The 19,420-nt window shown below is 54.2% G+C and overlaps 1 protein-coding gene across 1 annotated transcript in view; it reads left to right on the plus strand.

Annotated features, from left to right (window-relative positions):
• LOC117653242 overlaps positions 1–19,420 on the plus strand; it is a 45,857-nt gene that overhangs the window by 17,761 nt on the left and 8,676 nt on the right. Inside the window, 1 exon segment of the mRNA XM_034398784.1 lies at positions 6,661–6,690. The gene's annotated coding sequence lies outside the window, so the exon portion shown is untranslated.

Below are 19,420 nucleotides of genomic sequence, written 5' to 3' on the forward strand. Positions count from 1 at the left end.
TATCGCCGGGGCTGGGGTTGTCGCTGGGCCGCGCTTCGGCATGCTATGCTGGTAGTGACTCTCCGCACTAAAGGCCACAAACTTAAGTATTTTTTTTTTAGGGAAAAACAAGGACAACCTATGATTTGTTTTTGAAAATAAAATTCCGTCTTACTGATGAGCTGGACGGCTGTCCTTGACTTGCTGACTTTTTGCCTCTAGGGTATTATGAGTAGGTTTCAATAGTGTAACAAGGGCTAGGACTTAAGGCGGGCCGCATGGCGGAAGGAAAAAAGTGCATTCGGGCCAGTTTCCAAACCGTCGTTGGGTGTGCGGGTGGAGGCGTATGGCGTGTCGCAGTGTGTGTGTGCGCGCGCCTGTGTGTGTGTGTGTGTGTGTACAAATGTGTGCTCCATTTCCCATGGCGGCGCGCGGATCCTTCCCATGTGTGAGGTTTGGTCCGACGCCGCGCACGCACACGCGCACACGCACGCACTCAAAGGCATCGCGACATGTCGCTCTCTAGTCTGCCATTGCTGACGGGAAACGCACACACACACACACACTCCGAAAGCGAGGAGGCACGCGTTATCTGCGCGTGCAAATCGCCACTGTACTTGGCCGCCTTCCCGCCCAGGAAAGAGTTTAATGACGAGGCTTTTCCGCCTAGTTGCGATAACTTTCATCGCCACCGAGCGCACTGTGTGTGTGAGCGCGCGCACGGGGGGTGCATAGAGTGGTCAGTGCTATGCAGCAGGATCATTGGCTGGGCGCCAGTCCGCGTTAGATTTCTCTCGAATGTAAAACGAAACCTGCCGGCCGGCCGTACGTGTGTGTGTGTGTGCTCTGCATCTCGTCCCGGCCGATGCCCCCGCCTTGCCTACGACCCCCAGGCCGTCCGGGCTGTGCGCCGGCCGTGCCCCGCGGCTCCTCGGAGAAGGTGGCAACGTGAAAGGCAATCAGTCGCGGAACCACGAGGTGCCACCAGGTGTCAAGGCGGAGAGCGTCCCTGGCCGCCTCGCGGAGAAATTTTATCAACTTTTCGTCAAGAACTATCCCGTTAGGAAGTTCGGTTTTCAAATAGAGCTGCTGTGGGACTCGAAAGCGGACGTGTGACTTCACCAATGGGTTCTCGTTCGGAGAGCAGTCCATTTGGTGGGGTCACACGTTCGGTTCGAGTCCCATTTAGCGACTCTGGAGCTCTAAACGCGTCTAGAGTTTTGGCCGCCTCCACCGGTCTTCTGGCCTACTGTGCACCGAGGCAACCTGTGCACCCAGTCCGGCCCTCTCCGCGGCGGAATCGAGCGGATGCACTCGAGACGCTTTTGTCTAGGCGCCGCTGGAGTCGGCTGGAGCCTTGGCTGGAGCCTGCTGGAAGAATGCGGCACCGGTCGCCCGGAAAGCAAAAGGATTCCGACAAACGAGATTCCAAGTTCCGTCGATTCAGTGCCAAATTGGCGATTCTAGTCGGTGATGTGAAACGGGGGCGCGGCAGCGGTGGAGGCAGCGCACCGCACGGCAGCTGCTCTTTCTTCTTCTTCTTCTTCTTCTTCTTCTTCTTCTTCTTCTTCTTCTTCTTCTTCTTCTTCTTGACTCCTTTATTTCAACCCTGTCTCCTTGTCTTCGTCTTCTCTCCTCTCGATCTGGTGGCGCCCGCTCTTCTTCGTAGCAAAGCCACATAGATTGTCCATCACAGCGAGGTCCCCTTGGGAATAGCGTGCGGATAGAGATTCCCATCCAATAGTGACACTGTGTGTGTGTGTGTGCAAGGAAAAGCTGGCCTTCAGTACGGAAAACGGAGCCCCGCATCCGCTTGGGGCTAGAACGCTGGGCCATTAGAGTCGCGTCAGCGGGAACCAAAGAAAGCATAGGGAACAAAATCAATCTTTTCACACAAAAATAAGTAAACAATCGAAATCTTGACTTTTCTGAAGAAAGAACTTAATTTTTTTTGCCGCAGGTTAACTTTGGAAAAGTCAAGGAAATCTAAAAAAAACTCGTGACCTTTTTAATTTAGTTTGAAAAGAGTAGGTTGAAGCTATTCGACACGAAAACAGTTTGGACTGTCGGTTTTTGACCGACTGAGCGCAAACTGCACCGTTTTTCGGTGGCGGCAGGTCGGTGGACACTGTCAGAGAGATTGAGGCCCCGATTGCCATGTGCCCCACGCTGCCCCGGCGCTGCCCGCAGCAAATCAAGTGAAAGTCCCGCCCCGACGGCCGCGGTTTGGGACCAGACGGACAGGCAGGCAGACAGACTGTGTACCTTTGGCAGGGCTTTGGTAGGGCCGCTTCAGAAAAAGAGCTTGCCTTTTGTTTTTGGAGCTGGATTAGAAGAAGAAGCCGCAAAAGCACGCGCGCAGTAAGTCACCGACTGACTCTATGTTTTACATTTTTCGCACTGAGAGTGGCACTGCATTCGCGGTTACAAAGTAATCCCGCCCCGAAGTTAAAATGTTACTAGTACAAGTCAGGTTCGTAGACCGAAAAAAAAAGCCATCTGAACACCTTTGAGTGTCTTTTACTGCTCTAGGTATGTTATGAAGCAGGTAAATCTGCTTAAAAAAACATCACATTCTACTGCTGCCACCTAAACCAAACTGGCACCAGGCAACATTGTCGCACTTGCACACTCATGAAAAGCCGGCTTGCTTTTCGGCACAGCGACGTTTCAAGCCGAGTTACCTCACCAACACAAACTCGCCCATATTTGCATTTCAAAACTGGTCCTGCAGGGCCACCGCTTCCTTCCCAAAAGACGCGCACTTTGGCATTCTGCTCACGTTTGGCGTGTCTTGCACGTGTCTTGAGCCTTTGGCTGCCGAGATAAACGGCCAGAGTTTGAACAAAGGTGGCGAGAGGGTGATGCTTGGGAATGAACTACCGAACATGACAGCCAAGTAATGGTTGTGTTGTTTCCTCCAATTCTACCAAAACAATATTTAAAAATGAAAATGAGCTTCGGACTCCAGGCAGGGCAGCTCCAGTCGGTGACCTAGGCCGGGATTGGAAATGGAACTGGAATCGCTGCGAGGTCTACGTCCGCTGCAGGGAGGCCCGGGCAGGCCCCATCGGAATGCGTCCATCTCGTATGCAAAGAACCTCTCGGATGAATGACGCGCGTTACGACGACTCCGAATGCAGGAATGCTCCGACAATGGCGGGAAATTTGAATCGTTTACATAGTGGTAGATAAGCAAGATAGGTAGCGGGCCTCGATTTATTCCTGTCACGACCTAGTCATGCTACGGTATCCGTTGCAGGCCCCGCACACACACACACACTCAAGCACGCACACTAATTTACGTACGGAATGGATTATTGGATAAGGGGCGGAGGAGCGTTCAACAAGTGTCTGAGTCAGCAAATACGTGACTGGTTGTACTTGGTCTTTGAACTGTACTGCGAAACTTGTGACTGCCGAAATGTAAACAAAACGGTTGCCTGAGCGAAGACAGTGTCTGGACGGCGTGTTACGGAAGGCCCCTCGTTTCCTCCAAGTACCGAGTCATCGAGTCTTCCTCCGTCGGGGCCCTTGCAGTGCCTGGCAGTGCCTCGGCAGTGCCTTGGCAGGCTCGTGACGGCTGGTCAGTCAAGTCGGAACCCCGTCCGGACTCCGGGACTGGCGCGCCACGGCGGACCAATGGCGGACCCGGGTCACGGAACGCGCGGGAAGGCCGACGCAACCCGGTGACGTCATTTATGTCGTCACGGAAATGAAAAGGCCCTTATTCTGCGAGCGCCGCCGCGAGACGTAAATCCACTCCGCTCGCCATATTGAACACGGAGGATGACAATAAAGGTTGAAAAAGAGGCGTGCCCCTTCGCCTGGTTCGTTCGCGGCGTTCGCGGCCGTCGTAATCGAGGAAGCAGATTGTTATTTCGACTATGACGACATAGGGGAGGCAAATGAGCTGCAGTCACGACCGCCCACCGTATTGTCATGCACTTTTCTCGAAACGAGCTCAATTATTGGTCCGGCTGAGGTCGGCCGACTCCGTGTCGTACTTAGTGCACCTGCAACACAACAACCCCACACACACGGGCACACACGGCTCACAAGGGAACTGCAAGAAAAGGCAAAGGAGTCGAGGGCGAACAAAAGGAGAAACACCACAGTGGTTGGCAAGTAATCGAATTTCCTTGCTCAAAAAATAATAATTTTTCTATGTAACTTATGAAATAGTAGAAAATTTAAAAAGTGCAAAAAGTTTAATGTCGTTCAAAAAGTTTGAGACTTGGTATAAAGTTGTTCTCCTGGAAGGTTTCCTGTCGACGGCTTTCCAGTAAATTTCCTCTCCTCGCCTCACCTTGGCGAGCTGCGAGTCTCTGCGCGAGTCATACGGGGAGGTGCGTTACGCCTTATCCGGAATCTGACGAGGGATAACAGTTCGTTGAGGAGGTGGAAGCGTTGGCGATGCCAGGCGATGCCTCCGCCAGATTGGTGGGCTGGAGTTCCTCTAAAGGTTGCCTGGCTGGGTGCAAGGCAGGCAAGGCAGGCAAGGCGGCTGCTGCATCTCGTCGGGTCATTGTGTTGTGGCGAAGGGCACACATAGTGGCATTATTCGCTTATGCAACGAACCGCAGCCCGCCGAACAGGGGAAGTCATTTTCGAATCATTACGGACGGAAGCGCGGTGTGGGTGCCTCCTGGCGAAAGAAGGGAGCCACCGCGCCAAAAAAAAAAAAACAACAAATTTGTCTTGCGAAAAAAAGCGACAGCTCGCGCGAGCTGATAGCTGCAGCGAGTTTTGTGGCGACGGTTTAAAGCACTTGGGGTCCTTGACTTTACACTGCACTGCAAGAAAAAAAACACAACAAAAGTACACAAATTTCTGGCAAATTTTTTTGTCAGGAGTTTATTTTACTTTCAAAGTACAACAATTGTTGTACAAAATATGCTGTGCAGTGCAGGCCTCGTTGTGGTTTGTGCAATTCTCGTTGCACTTTCTACAATCCCTGTTGTACTTTTATCATACAGTTTTTGTTGTTCTTTTGTTGTACTGTTCACACTTTTTCTTGCAGTGTACAGCAACTTTTTAATTTCCAGTGATACGCCACGGCCGGCGGGACGTTCTTTAATTGGCCGTGGCGCTGCAGGTGGCTCGTCCGGTGGACGCGGTCGACGCGCGGGGTCAAGTAGATCGTGACTGCCAATAACGAGTTGATGGACAGTCTGCCAATAGCCGATATCCAGCCGCGTTGCATGACGTGGTACCCTTGGCCTTGTGGGTGCTCCACCACTCATCTCTACCGCGTGCCTCACTCCGGCACTGCAGCAAACACCAAATTCAATTACAACAACAAAGTTTCGACAATTTTAATTGATAAAAACAAGCCTATGCTTCCGGCGAAATGAAACACTGAGATCGGCACTATTTCGCCCCAAAACCGTTTGAATCTTTCACAACGCTTGACCTAACAAATATTTAAATTCATGAATTATTTTTTTCTTGAGCTTGCGGCCCAACAACGGGATGCCGTTTTGCCTTTGTGACAGCCTGGGGCATGTTCGCGGGAAAAATGGAGGTAGTTTGTTATTGAGTTGTCGCAGGCGAACCAAAAAAATAGAAAAAAAATGAAATAAATCGTCGTCGCAGGCCCGCTAGGGGAACCGTAGCGGGCCCCACTTTCCGGGCGACCAGTGCGCGGACCTCTCCAGGCCTGCCAGGCCTTCCAGGACAAGGCCCGCCGGAGTGCACTGGAGCGGAATGACGCAACTGACCGCACGTGGCATTCCTGGGCGATGGTGCAAGTTATTGGGGATGCAGTGAGCGAATTTGTCTCTTGGCACGTTCCTCGCAGTGCAGTGAACGGGTCGCTGAGGTATGCACGCGGCAGGATCGCCCGTCCGTCCTTTCTCTCGCATCACCCCTCTCCCACCTGTCAAGCAACAACAATTTTATCATTTATAATTTTTTTTTCTAAAAAAATTTAATTTTTGTTGAGGGCATTCACCTTTAGTGTTGTGTAGCACCTATGTGCTCCTTTTTTCTTGAACCAGTCTCTGTGGGTTGCGGTGCAAGCGATTTTTTTTTTTTCGCGGTGTCGTTATGCCGCCTCCGGTCGCCGAGTGGTCTCCTAAACCGCCCGCGGCGCGCATCTCGGTTTTGCGTCTTCGGGGTCAGCCCGCCTCGCGGCACCTCGCGGCACCTCGCGGCACCTCGCGGCCCGGTCGGAGTGTTGCGGTCCGATTCGGTGGCGCCTCCAACAAGCCTTGACGGGCTGAATGCCTGAATGGGGGGCGTGGCAGCACCTAGTAGTCTCTCTCTCTCTCTCTCTCTCTCTCTCTCTCTCTCTCTCTCTCTCTCTCTCTCTCTCTCTCTCTCTCTCTCTGGCGTTTTTGCCCACTGCGGTGGCATTTGGTGGGATGCTTTGTCTGGTCACGCGCCGAGTCGATCGTCAGGAGATGCGCTGACCTTGCCGGGGAGTGTGCTGCTGGAATGCCCGGAGAAAAAAAGGGCAACGTAACGGATAAAATGCGTTCGAGAGTGAGGTTTTTCGTAGAAAAGTCCTCGAGCAAATGTAAACAAAAGTACCAAGTTTTTGACTGCAACTGGTTTTTTAAATACTCATCACTTCATGGTAAAAAACTTCACCAATGTACCTGACTATGAAAACTATTTTTTCCAGCTGATCTGGTTTTGTTTCGTTTCTTAATTTTCGTTTCGTCCTTGTTGCAGGTGTGTACGACGCGGCTGCTTCCGCCCTCAGTGAGTAAAGTCTTGTCCCTCCGGCCGCGTTGCCCAAGCCTATTTTTTCCCCAATCACCGTAACGAACGGAACGCTCCTGAACATCACGTAGACGTGTCACTTTGCACGTGATTATAGAGCACCGGCCGTCCTCATTGGCTAACTCTGGATTTTGACGCGGTCCTGTCTCGGCCGGCATCAGTCGGTGCGCTGCGTCCCGCCGCCGGGGGAGGGGAGGCCGCGTTTTTCTGCTGCTTAGCATTGTGAAACATCTGGGAGGCACCGGCAGCAGACTGCTTCGGAGAGTCGTTTTCGTTGCGCCGTCTCCCTCGCACTCATGGCGCGTCCCCTGTAGGTGCGAGAGAGACAGATCGACTGGGTCGTAGCGCGGCAGACGCCGCCGTCGTCGGCGGCGGCGGCGCCGTTCTCAGGGGGGCCAACGTTCACACGCCACCGCCCCCCTTGTTCCTCGCGGACTAGTCGGCCTGCCGGCGGAGTGTTTTGGGGGAAGCGTACCAAAGTTACTTTTGAAGACAAATTTTGTAAGGAAAATTAGCCTCTGTCATGAAGTGACAGCCAGACTTTTGGCAGTGCTGTCACCGCTGCTACTCGTGACGCCCACGTCACGCGGAGTATCGCCCTGCTCTTGATGATGACAGTCATGACATTAAGCGTTGTTTTTGCGCTGCATGCTGGAGGCGCTGCAGGCGCTGCAGGCAACGGCTGGAGTGGAGGTTGCCGCAGCAGCCCTGCTCCTGGTGGGCAGGCGAGGCAGGCGTGAACGACGACCCAGTGCCACCCAAGACTCGCTCTGTCTCCGTCGCACTCGCGGGGCGTCCCGCGCGAGCCGCAATCGCGTCCCAAGCCCGCCTATGGCGCACGTCGCGTTGTCGCCTTACGACATGATTATTGTTGCTGAACATTTTTGTGGAACGGAAAAAAGAACTTGCGGTGTAGTTGGCTAACGAAGGGCATTTCGCCCTGCGCGCAGTGGGCCAGAAGACCGGTGGAGGCGGCCAAAGTTCTCGACGCGTTTTGAGCCTGATGGGACTCGAACCGAACGTGTGACTCCATCAATGGATTCCTCGTTCGGAGAGCAATCCATTGGTGGGGTCACACGCTCGGTTCGAGTCCCATTTAGCGACTCTGGAGCTCAAAACGCGTCTAGAGTTTTGCCGGTCTGCGCTGACGACATGGTGACTGGGATCGCGAGGCAGCCCTTGAATTAGCAGTGCAGCGCCTGCATTCGGCTTCCCCAAACTCGAGTAAAACAACAACACAGCTGTGCTGGTAATTACAGTGCAGGCTGCTGATAGAGAAATTAAGGCGTTTGGTCCATAATGGGCGCCCGGTTGCGGCAGGCCGCTGCGTCTCTCTGTCTCTCTCGCACTCACGTGGCGCTCCGTCGGGGTGCGAGAGAGACGGCGCGATGTTCGGACGCAGCCCGCTGCGAGGCGTGTGCGGTGTGGTCGGCGGCGAAGGCCGAATTCCTATTTTTTCCCGCCTTTTTCTTTTTTCTTGCCGCCATTTCTCCGCCCTCCAGCGCGCCGGCTGCGCTGGCGGTGGCGGCGGCGACACGGCCGCAAGGTGGCCGTCAACGCCGCGGTGCTGCACTTGGCCGTCGTCGCCGCCGTCGTCACACTCTGCTAATTCCACGTGGATGCCCCGCGCGGCGCCACGCCCCCGCCAGGCCCCCGCCACGCCCTCGCGCTTTGCTTGTGATCATCTTTGAGGAGACGGCGCGGCGTGCGCGGCAAGGCCGGCAAGGTCGCGCAGGGCGGAGGGAGGCTTGCCCAACGCGTTCCGCGGTCCGCACGCATGCGTGCATCCCAGTGCATCCGTGCGCGCCCGGCGTGCAAGTCTCCGCGGCCCGAGCGCCCGAGCGCGCGAGATATGAGAAATTCGGCCGCGCGGACGAGTTCGGTTGTCGTGAAGTCCCCGCGGGTGAGCCATTTGCGTGTCCGGTCGGAGAGAGAGAGAGAGAGAGAGAGAGAGAGAGAGAGAGAGACGCTGAGCCTTGGTGGCGGGCGACATGCGGCGCTGCGGTTGAGTGCGCGAGGACCGCGAGGATGTCGTTTTGGGAGATTCGTTTTCGGCGCGTCTCATCGTCTCGACAGCCTCGCTTTTCGCCGCAAACCGTCTCGCCTTTATTTTTGGTGGACCTTGTCGCTTGCAACAGTGCCCCCCCCCCCCGAAAAAAAACACTTAGCCATACATCTTTTTTTAAATTGAAAAACAGTTGAAATTTTTTTCATAAGTCTGAAAAAAAATTAAAGGCAATCGAGAACAAAATCTTGTTTTTAAAGTTGGAAAATTATAAAGGTGTTTTTTTGCTACTTTATCTGAATGGAGTCCACCGTCGGAGTAGTTTTGGGCCCTGCCGAGGCAGGGTCCAAGTTTATGTCCCTCTGTGCGGCTCGTCCTTGGCAGGCGTGACGTCGCTGTCACACCTTTTTACGCCGGGAAGGTGCCAGGCTGCCCAGGCTTTGTCGTGCCGTGACCCCGCCAACAAGTGCCAGCCCGGCAGGCCTTGGCCAGCCTCGGCGGCACCACGTCAGGCAAGCCCAGGGGTCAGACACGTCAGTTTGCTCCTGTTTGTTGACCTGCTTGCCGGGCTGACTGATTCAAGGCTCTGTCTCTCTCGCACTCATGGGGCGCCCCGCCGGGGTGCGAGAGAGACGGAGCGTGCGTGTCGGCGCGCGCGCGGGCCTTGGAGTAGTGTTTGCTCGGCCTGTTGGTCGGCATGTAGTTTTGTTCTCATATTGGTTCGCACCGTTAGACGTATCGCAATCACACCGGTCGTTGTTTGTACACTGGGTTTGTCGTTTTCCCCCGGCCGACGCGTGTTTCGCAAGGAGTCGCTGGACACGTGGAATCCAGCCCCGCGCCGCACCGCGCCGCGCCCGGGGGGTCGCGGGTTCAATACCCGCGCGCTCACTTGCAATTTTCGCTCCTGATTTTTATTGAGTCGGATTGTGTGCGTTGCACCAGAAGACGCGGTGTAAAACGGGCACAGCGTGTGGACACCGTGGACACATTCACGATTGTCGTTCTCCGCCGTTCTGTCCTTTTTTCTCCTTTTTCCTCCGTCGGACGCCGCGTGTTACAGTGTTACGAGAGAGGAGGCGCAGGCGAGCTTGACGCCGACTTGTCACTGGTGCACTCGTAAGCGGCCGCTCTGTCTCTCTCGCACCCCAGCGCGCTGCAGCGGGACGCTGCGCGAGTGCGAGGGAGACGGTGAGACCTGCTGCCAATTGAGTCACCGCGTGCGCCGCACAGTGGGCCAGAAGACCGGTGGAGGCGGACAAAACTCTAGACGCGTTTCGAGCTCCAGAGTCGCTAAATAGGCCTCGAATTGAACGTGTGACCCCACCCATGGATTGCTCTCTGGACGAGGAATCCATTGATGGGGTCACACGTTCGGTTCGAGGCCTATTTAGCTTAGCGACTCTGGAGCTCAAAACGTGTCTAGAGTTTTGTCCGCTCCACCGGTCTTCTGGCCCACTGTGCGCCGCGTGCCTGGTTGTCGCGGGTCACCGTTTCTTTCTGAAAGGGAAAGGGGTGTGCTCCGGACGGCCTGCGTGACGGGAATGGCTGCACTCCCTCGGAATCCGATTCATTTTACGAGACCAAGAACCTCGTCATCTGCATGAGCTCACCAAGAAAATTTCTTGTTTTGCACTCTCACCGCCGTCGAGTGGCGCGTCGCAGGCCTTGTGTGACTTCAGCAACACCTGTCGGCCAGTGACTCCGCGACGCCCGCTCCTCCCGCGGCTATCCTGTGTCGCACGGCGCCAGGCGCGCCCGGCAAGGACGCATGTGCAGCGGTCTCATAGGAACACACACACACGCGGGACGCCTCCTCTGTCAGACACATCAAAAAAATAGCATCATCTCACATTTCTATTCTTTCAATTTTTTCAAATTTCTAATATTTCAATTTCACAAAATTTTACTTTTTTAGTTTTTCAATTCAAAGGTTTTTTTAAAGTTTCCATTTTTTTAAATTGAAATTTTTTAATTACGAATGGTTATGGCGACCTCGCGGCCCCGGCCGTGTTTAGCGCCCCGAGGGCCCCGAGGCGGCGCTACGACCCTTTGTTGGCACGCCTGGCTGCGTATAGTGGACGCACTTTACCTTGCCGGCCTGCTTATCTCTTTTACGCGGCGCCCGTTTTGGTTCCCATGGCGACAATTACTGCCGGGGAACGAGTTGTTCGCGGACGAGGACACCGACCGGCGTGTTCCGCCCGTAAAAACGCATTGCCCGCCGCGGGAAACTTGAGCGGGTTTTATGAATTGCTCGAGGATCGGACGGTGAACGGCGCGGTAAAGTGGCGACAACGCACGACAAATGCCGCCAACGGCTCTGCGATTGCGCCGCCGGTCCCCATGCGTCCGACCGCGGTGACGGTTACATAATCGCCTCTTGATAATTGGTCCTGATATAGAGTTGCACCATTGTTGACCTTACTCCTTGACTCATTAGTGCTTCATTGAGGCTGCGCGCCCCGTCTCTCTCGCACCCCTCCCGTGGCGCCGCAATGGCACGCAGGTGCGAGAGAGACGGGGCGAGCGCTGTTCGCCCTTTGAGGCGCGCCGCCCGTCGGCAACGTGCCGTCATCGTAAAGACTGAGGCAGTCTATCCGCGTGCAATTCGAACGGTGCGTTATTGCCGGGAAAGAGGTAGCCAATCGGGCCAAGTGCCGACTGAGGGCTGGAAGAGGAGTCTTCACAGTAAAAACTCGACGAAGAATCGCTTCGTAATACGAAGAATATGAAGGCATTGTAAAATCTAAAATCTACGAAAAAAAGCGTCGTGTTATGAAGCAAAATCCTTCGTAATTCGAAGCATTTCTTCATAATCCGAGGCAATTCTACAATGCCTTCATTTTTCTCTGTAGTTATGAGGCAAATGCTGAAGGTAAGAGAAGTCAACAACACTCTGAAATCGTCCTGGTAAAATCGTTCAAAACTACAATTTTTATTTTCATATCTATTATTTTGATGAGGAATTCTCTCACTCCAACATTGCGAAAAAAAAATCAATCTTATCATAGTCGACTTGGTTTCCTTTGCATGGGGTCGGCCCACTAAAAGACAAAATGAATAATGTTTCCGCGCTCGGTAGCAGCGCAAATGAAAGCCAGCCCGTTCGGCTTGCAAGCGCTTTCGAAACGACCCGAACCCTTTCCCAGGGCCGGTCATTTATTCTTATTATTTTGGACTTTCATTGAAATATCGCTCCCAAATTAGCGCGGCACGGCGCTGCCGGGCACGAGTCGGTCACTTAGTATGATTTATCGGGTTTTTCCGCTTCTACATAATTGACCGCGCGGGCGACTGCAGGTAACGAACCACCGTGGGGATTGTTTTAATGCAATAACACACAAAAAAAAATAGAACGAGGAATTTTTGGAGGAACACGGACCTAGGGTAGGGAGTACGGCGAAGCAGTGTGGTGTTTCTTGGGCAGAAGTTGGCGGCAGAAAGCACCCACACAGAGTGCACACCGCGACGAACAAAAGGGAACTTGGTGTGTATTACCGGCTGCATCTGCTTTGTTCCTTTTCTAATGAGTCTCGGCCCAGTTCCACACATCAAGGGGCCTGTTTCTCCGTGGAAGTGGAGGGCCTGGCCGAGCCTGGCCAGGCCAGTGGGAATGGGCTTGACGTAAGGGTGGCTGCCTGCACGGCCTGCCTTGCCGCCTGCCTTGCCCAGCCCTGGCTGCCCCCGTTCCCATGTTCCCTTCAGAGTCACAATCCGCCTGTCTGGAGGGAGAGATTCGACAGACTGTATCCCGAATGCTAACATTTACGGTGCACAGCAAAACGTAAACTCGTGAATAAAGTTTCACAAAATAGGGAAACAAAATAGCTAGTTGGAAAAGTTCCTGGAAAAATAAGGCAAATTTTCAGGGTGTGCGTGCACCCAAAGCAATGACTTCTTGGATCAAGAAAAAATTCACTTTTCTTGTTTTTTTTTTTAGAAAATTTTTCTTTATCCAAACTTCTTTTTTCTTGTATGCAGAAAAATTTTCTTGTGATTAGACTTTTTTCCTATAAAAATCAAGAAACCATTATTCTGGGTGTGGAAAAAATATTTTGTACAACATTTTAGCTTGAACTTTTTTTTAAAAAATTTAACCCTTTTTCTTTGTGTGTGTGCACCGGGGAGTGGCGTCGCCATGGCGCCGCTGAAGATGCCTGGCGCGGCTGGCGCGGCCGGCTAGCGTGCTGGCCGTGCGAAGGTCTGCCGCTCGCGACACGCGTGCGCTGGCTGGCCGCGCCAAGCGAAGCACGACGCACGCGTGACAAAACAAACACCGAAAAGAGCGTGCACTAATCACGCGCGGCCCGGCCGCTATTTAAAGAGCCGTGTCGCAATCGTGACAATGGCCGGCAAATCGGGAAAGAGGGAGAGAGAGAGAGAAGGGGTGCTTGCGTCGGCGAAGAGAGAGAGACGGACTGCGTGCATCGGCAAACAAAACAGAACGTGGCGCAAACTGAACACGGCTCGGCTTCACACGCGGCCGTGGCTGGGCTGGGCCGCCGCTGGGCCGCCGCTGGGCTCGGCTAGACCGGCCAATTAACTGGACTCCAGCCTGGAGACTCCAGCGGTGCTGCGAAAGTAATCGCCTGGACGAGCGGAGCCTTCCTGTCCAGCGCAGTGGAGGTCGAGCTGATAGTGTCGCCATCGATAAGGACTCCCGACCTCCCGCACCTGACCACGCCAGTACACTGTGCAGATTCAGAGGACCTCCCACCGGTGGGCTGCCTCCTCTGTAACTGTCAAAATCGACTTGAAATTTGGTTCATTTTCTTACACGGTAAGACTCGGTCCTGGTTCTTCCAGGACCGCGAGTCTTACCGTGTGTGTAGTGGTATCATTTAAGACTTTGCTTCCTGTCAATTCACTGCTAAGGTTCAGTCAAAAGAACTGTCACTATATTTTGACGGCTTGTTTTTACTTTCCTGCAGTGTCTTTGCGATTTACTCTCGGCCCCGCTGCTGAATTTCGAAGGTGGAGCCTTGGGGAAGGCCCAAAGCCTGCACCCACTCTGCCTTTGCGGTACTGTACACTGGTGTTCCGGCAGGCACCGCCGCAGCGCTGCTAGGCAGACGATCGTTAATCACTTGCAATTCACCGCCGCCTTGCGCGGCGATTGTTCTGATTGTGCTCCGCGGCGCAGCGCCAGTGCGGCGGGGACGACGAATCACAAGAAAGATGAGATTTGGGCGCGGTGACCCAACTTTCAAATGAGACCGCCTGCACCAGTGCTGCACCTTTCCTGCACCATTCCTCTGCACTGCTTACGAATACGTCTGTGGGGGGCATGCGTCATCGTCGCGGGCCAGCTCAAAACTCAGCCCAGCCTCAATTAATCTTTGTTGTTTTTCTCGCTTTGCGCGCGTTGATTAGGCTTCGGTGTGTGTTGTTCTTTTTTTTTCCTCTGCTGCATTGTAAAATTTGTGAAGCAACAGCAGTTTTTGATTTGTGTTGCACGCATATTATGGGCGCTGCCCTAGGAGGGCCCGTGTCGTAATGCTTTCGAGATAGCGTCGCTGCTGCGTCCCAACGGCGCGCGCGGTCTCTCTCGCACTCGCGGCGCGGCCCACTAGGGCGCGAGAGAGACGGGGCGACCGCTGGAAACGCGAGTAATAAGCCCATGACGCAACGTGGGGCCGCTCGATTCCGCGAAAATGCATCGATACAGTGTAGTGCCACGCATGGGGCGCTCTGGGCGCTAATCGAAACAAACTGGATCGAGCACCCAGAAAAATGGTTTCTTGATTTTTAATTTTCTTAGTTTTTTTATAAGAAAAACAGTCTTAACACATGGAAAGTTTTCTGCATACAAGAAAAAAGTTAAGATAACAAAAAAAAATTTAAAAAAAAGAAAAATTAATTTTTTCTTGATCCAAGAAGTCATTTTTGGGGGGTGAGGGAGGGGCTGGGCCAGTGAGCCAACGCGTCTAATAAGCAGTCCAACAGACTTATGTTTCGTCCAGGAATCCACCAGCCACAGGTGCGTTGCCCGGCGTCCAACTTCCTTCAGAAAAGTGAATTCAAAATGGCGCCCGCCGACTTTACAAGGCTGCGCAGTCCTGCCGAGTCGGTGGGAAAAAAGGAGGCCGCTTTTCGGCTTACAATGGCGTGTTAATAATTTGCATATTGCATGCCGGCTGGCGGAAGAGCTGTTGGGTCGCAGGCTGGCCCTGCAAAAGCCCTGCAAAAGTCATGATAAAGGCCTGCAAAAGCACAGAAAAAGACCTGCAGAAGCACAGCCGATGCACAGCCAAAGCACTGCAAAATCCTGGGAATGATCTGCAAACGCTCTGCAAAAACACTGCTAAAGTCCCGCAAAAGCTGTATAGAAGCCCTGAGAAGCCCTGCGAAAGCTCGTGGGGAACCCTGACAGTGTCTGGCATGCAGTGCACTGGGATCCTAGTGAATCGCCCTAAGTACTTTATGCACGGGGTTTGTCCAGTGTCGACCCCAGGAAGTGCCTTGTTTAGCTAATCCTGGGCGTCTTGGCGGATGCGGTGCAGTCTGGAGCGGCCGGGAGGGACCGTGGCGCGCGCTTTTTCAAACCGACGTCTCACTTTATTGCCGGCACTAGAGGGATTATGCGGCGCGTTTCCTGAGGAGTTCCCTCCAGCCTGCAGCGTGCACTTTTAGAGCGTTTCGACAGCGTTTCGACACGACGCAGGAAAGGTTGTTTGGACGCATCCATCGTTAACACGCTTCTCTCTGCTTGCCCACGGTTTGCCCACGGCTTGCCCAACGTTTGTCAACAGCGCGTAATCCCGCGGAACTGGTAGTTTGACTGAAGGCTCGATCGGAGATTGGCGAAGGTGATGACGCCTCGGCAGCCGCTAACTAACAACTTACTAACCACCGGGCGGCTGCTTGTCTGCGCTGCCTATCACGCGGGAGCCCTCCTGCACGCAGAGGCATACCTCGCACCGGCACCCAGCGCATCCCGCACGCAGCAGACTTGAACTTTGCACAGTGGGCCAGAAGACCGGTGGAGGCAGCCTAGATCCCGGACGCGTTTTGAGCTCCAGAGTCGCTGAACGGGACTCGGACAGAACGTGTGACCCCACCAATGGATTACTCGTTCGAAGAGCAACCAATTGGTGGGGTCACACGTTCGGTTCGAGGCCCCGTCTAGCGACTCTGGAGCTCAAAACGCGTCTAGAGTTTTGGTCGCCTCCACCGGTCTTCTGGCCCACTGTGCTGCGGTCGGCGACGAAATGTGTCGAGCGTCGTTGCATTTGCATCAGAGGAAGCTGCAGCAGGAAGGAAGGCGGCGGAACGCGTGTTGCGCGTCGTTGTCTTTTTCGGTCATTTCGCAATAGGTCATAGCCGGTATTGGCGCTTCCTGGCCGGCAAGCCCTGGCCGGCAAGCCCTGGCCGTGCAAAGCCACGCCACGGGAAGTCCGCGAATGGGCACCAAATGGCGCCACGTTTTAAACGCCCTTTAATCCATTCCTGGCCGCCGGAAGCACGCTGCGGTCTGTCTGCTGCTGCTGCTTCTTCTTCTCCTTCTTCTTCTTCTCATCCTCCCTGTGTATACAGTGTGGTGAAGGTCAGTGAGCACGGATTTCTTGACCCGCGGCTGCTACACAGCCCAAAGCAGACACGACTAGACCGGCCGGCCAGACCTGCCCTGCCTTGCTCGCCGGTGATGCGTTCCGCTCAAGGACACTCACACATGCGCATGTACGTGCTCACACACACACACGGACGTGTGCCCTCTCACTTCATTGTGCGGTCGATCCGCGCAATAGGGCGATGCATTGTGGCGCGGCCTAATGGTTGCGGTGCCAAGTGCGCGCCGAAGAGTTTGGTTTCGAAAAATGGGGGTCATCCATCAAGCCCCTTTGATTCGAGCGCTCGAGGGAGGAGAGGCCGGGCTGGCCCAGCCGAAGGCAGAGAGTCGGCCCGGGAGCACTATTTGCACGTCCTCTGGCGACGCCCTCGGAGTACAGTGATGAAACGAAGCTGACAAGGCAGAGTCCACCGCCGCCGGTGCTTCAATGCTGGTAACGATGATCAAACGAAGCTGACGGAAGATATGAACACACACATCTCCCTATGCTAAAACAAAAGAGCCCTTCGCCGTATCAACACAGAACGGTGGCGGGTCAGCGCCTACGCCTCGGACTTGCACGGGAAAGTGAAGTCGGCCGCCAAGTTTCTTGTAAAAAGCCGCGAGGACGCCGCGGCGCGCGCTTCGCTTGCCGTACAAGGCACGCCGGCCGCACCGACTCGGACGTCGCAGTACACTGTCAAAAGCGGACGGCGGGGAGGGTTCCCTCGGAAACCGCCTACTGTCGAGTACTTTGCGCCAAACGCAGGGCGAGCTACAATCGAAAAGTCGGCACCTTCTACCAAAAGCTGGTTGCTACGACCGGTCACTTGCAAGAGGACGACAAACCCCAGTTTCGTTGTCCTGTGACAAGTGTCCTCTTGCAAAACGCCACCCTAGAGCACGTCTTCGTGCCGCCCGGTGCGCACGGTCACTCACGCAGGCTCAGCGTACATAGTCGTTCCCTTTTATCGTGAATTCATCCGGGGGCAGAAAGCGTTACGTCCAACGACCCTAAACAAAACGCTGGGAAAACTTTTTATTTTTTCGAAACGTGGTGGTGGAGGTGCCGATAGGCGCGGTGCATGGCTGCATGGCACGTCCAGGTCGGGTTGCCATGGCGACCGAAGAAGGGGAGGACAAGCAGGCAGGCGCCCCGAACGCGCTCAGTTCCGGGAGAAGGGAGATGAGCCCCACGGCCCGGAACACCGAAAAAAAATCTTCAGCATCTTTCATTATTCAAGTGACGAAGTAGCATTAAAATTGGATTGACAAAAAAAAAACTTACAGTTTCTGAAGGAGTACTCAGCAACAATCTAAAATGTTGACATAATAACGACGACTTAATACAACGTGTGAAAAAAAAACCATTTGTTTCCACCTTCTTTTCCGCATAAAACGATCTGTAAAAGTGCCCTGGATTGATGCAGTTTTATTATGTAATGGTAAACGTAACTTTTAAATACTTAATTTTTTTTCAAGTCACCCGGCTACCTTGCTTTTCCGAAAGCGTGAATCCCGGTTGTTGCGGTCGGCGCAACTCCCGACGGCCAGCTGGATGGGACTCGACCGATTTTCAATTTGAGCGGCGATGATGAGTTAATCGGCGGGACGAGTCGAAGGCGCTGCAAAGTTGCGCAATAGGCCGTGTACACTGTTATTAACGAAAACGGGTCTTCATTCCAGCCGGACGGGAGATGCCCCAAAATGTTGAAGTGTCGGGATGGAACGGGGACTGTGTTGTTGTTGTTGTCGTCGGTGCGAGTTCAGGGCAACGCACCTCTGCGCACGTCGATTCACTGTTGCAATCGCTACCTTGGTGCGTCTGCAATCGCCGCTGAAAATAGTCAATCGATGACGCCTGTCACTGACCGGCGGCTGCGTATGCAAATGTGGCGAACCTGAATCTCGTTCGATTTGGAGCGCAGCCGTCATTGCAAACTGAGTGCACTCAGCGGTACTCAACTTCATTGAAAACCTGGGACTGGGAGGCGAAAAAAAACGGTCTTAAAAATTGCGTCGGCTGCTCAAGTAACTGGCGTTTACCGCGTCGCTGGGGCGTGGCCCGTGCCCTGTGCGGCCCTGTGCGGTCAGGGCACTGGTTGGCTGCCCACTGCGTGCGTGCGTGTGTGTAGCACTGTAAGAGGCGAGCGTGGCGGCAAGCCGAGCGTGTCAAACACAACGCACGTGCGCGCTTACTCATCCCGACGTGTGAAAAGGGGAGAGAGAGCCGAGGGGGCGTTTGTTTGGCTTTGGCGGCCAATACCGACACCGGTTCTCGCGGGAAAAACAAGAAAAAGAGACAAAAACAGAGTTTTAACACATAAAGCCGACAAAAAAATAGGAAAAAGTATATAAAATCACATTTTTTAAAATTTCAAAAAAAAGTTGTGATAAAAATGCTAGTAAAATCAAAAATCAATGTGAAGGTATGAAATTTTGTCAGACTGAAAAACTTCTAGTAAACTGCCACCTCCTTCCTCACGTTTTTTTTTTTCAATCCCCTATCAGTGCTTGTGACAGACTGCACGTGTTGCACCCGCGCCACCGCAGGCTGCGCAGGCTTCGCTTGCCGATAGAGCGTTGCAAACCGCAGCCGATGCCGGTCACGGCCGAATCCCGGTCGCTGGATCGCTGGAATCGCGACCGGTGTGTGGGTGTGGCTCTCGTGGCGGCCCGGCCGTCTCGCTGACGGGTCCGTCCGACCGCCGCCTCGACTCGGCACGCCCCTGGCAGCTAGGCAACCCATCGGGCGCCGCAGCGCGCGAGCACCGACGACGGAGACGACCGACGAAACTGGCTCGCGCTTTTGCCGGGAAAGTTCGGAGAAACCGTCTCGGCTGTAAGTGTCGTGTCGGGAAATTCGCGCGAAAATTCTTGGACGGTCTGGATTTAGAAAACGCGTCAGGAGGAATGTCAGCGGGTCACGCTGTGGCCGGCCAGCTGAACCGCGAACCCCGCTTGAACTGGTTGAATGCGTCGTTGGATTCAATGATGAATGCGTCGCTCCGTCTCTCTCGCACCCGCAGGGGACGCCGCATGGGTGCGAGAGAGACAGTGCCGGGGCGCGCGGCGCCTCTTGAGACGCCTCACCTTTATTGGCCATTGTTGCATTCCAGGACGGGCCTGTCTAGGCGGGCCAGCAGACGTGT

This window comes from Thrips palmi, unplaced genomic scaffold, assembly GCF_012932325.1.
Source record: "Thrips palmi isolate BJ-2018 unplaced genomic scaffold, TpBJ-2018v1 HiC_scaffold_10, whole genome shotgun sequence".
NCBI lineage: Eukaryota > Metazoa > Arthropoda > Insecta > Thysanoptera > Thripidae > Thrips > Thrips palmi.